Source organism: Pterocles gutturalis, unplaced genomic scaffold, assembly GCF_000699245.1.
Source record: "Pterocles gutturalis isolate BGI_N339 unplaced genomic scaffold, ASM69924v1 scaffold5958, whole genome shotgun sequence".
Taxonomy (NCBI): domain Eukaryota; kingdom Metazoa; phylum Chordata; class Aves; order Pterocliformes; family Pteroclidae; genus Pterocles; species Pterocles gutturalis.
The window spans coordinates 14,163-14,818 of NW_010123004.1; the positions used below are offsets into that span (position 1 = coordinate 14,163).

Genomic DNA, 656 nt, shown 5'->3' on the forward strand with positions numbered 1-656 from the left:
CCCCAACTCTGTTTGCCTGTCCTCGCACGCGAGGTGCTCCAGCCCTTGGACCATCTCTGTGCTCCAGCTCCTCTGGCCCCGCTCCAACAGCTCCATGTCTGTCCTGTGCTGAGGACCCCAGAGCTGGATGCAGCACTGCAGGGGGGGGTCTCAGCAGAGCAGAGCAGAGGGGGACAATCCCCTCCCTTGCCCTGTTGCTTGCGCTGCTGGAGATGCTCCCAGGACACGGGTGGTTTCTGGGCCACCAGTGCACGTCACAGATGGAAGAGCACTGACACAACCTCGAGATTCATTGGGAACCAGCAGCGATGTGAAGGATAGTTCAGAGCACACATTTAGAGATTCCTCCTGGAACGTCGTGTCACCGTGTCCCACGAGGCCACCTCCTGCAGACACCAGGGCAGGTGCACCCTGGAGCTGGGCAGTGGGTGACTGTGCAGCATTCACCCAACGTACCGAGGCCAAGGTCTGAACAACACCCACATCCAACGACAAGCTCCTTTCTTCTGGATTATCCATTGATGACATCCTGCAGGAGACCCCCACCTTGAGAGGTCCTACCTGCTCTCATCTCAGGGCTTTAGAACTGCACAACATTCTGTACGCGGGGGATTATTCCATGCACAAGCACCAGCTGGCTTTGCTCCGCTCTTCAC

The 656-nt window shown here is 58.1% G+C and overlaps 1 protein-coding gene across 1 annotated transcript in view; it reads right to left on the reverse strand.

Annotated features, from left to right (window-relative positions):
- Nucleotides 1-656, reverse strand: part of HSF1 (heat shock transcription factor 1) — a gene marked incomplete at its 3' end in the record, with an annotated part of 42,612 nt that overhangs the window by 14,158 nt on the left and 27,798 nt on the right. The window lies entirely within an intron of this gene.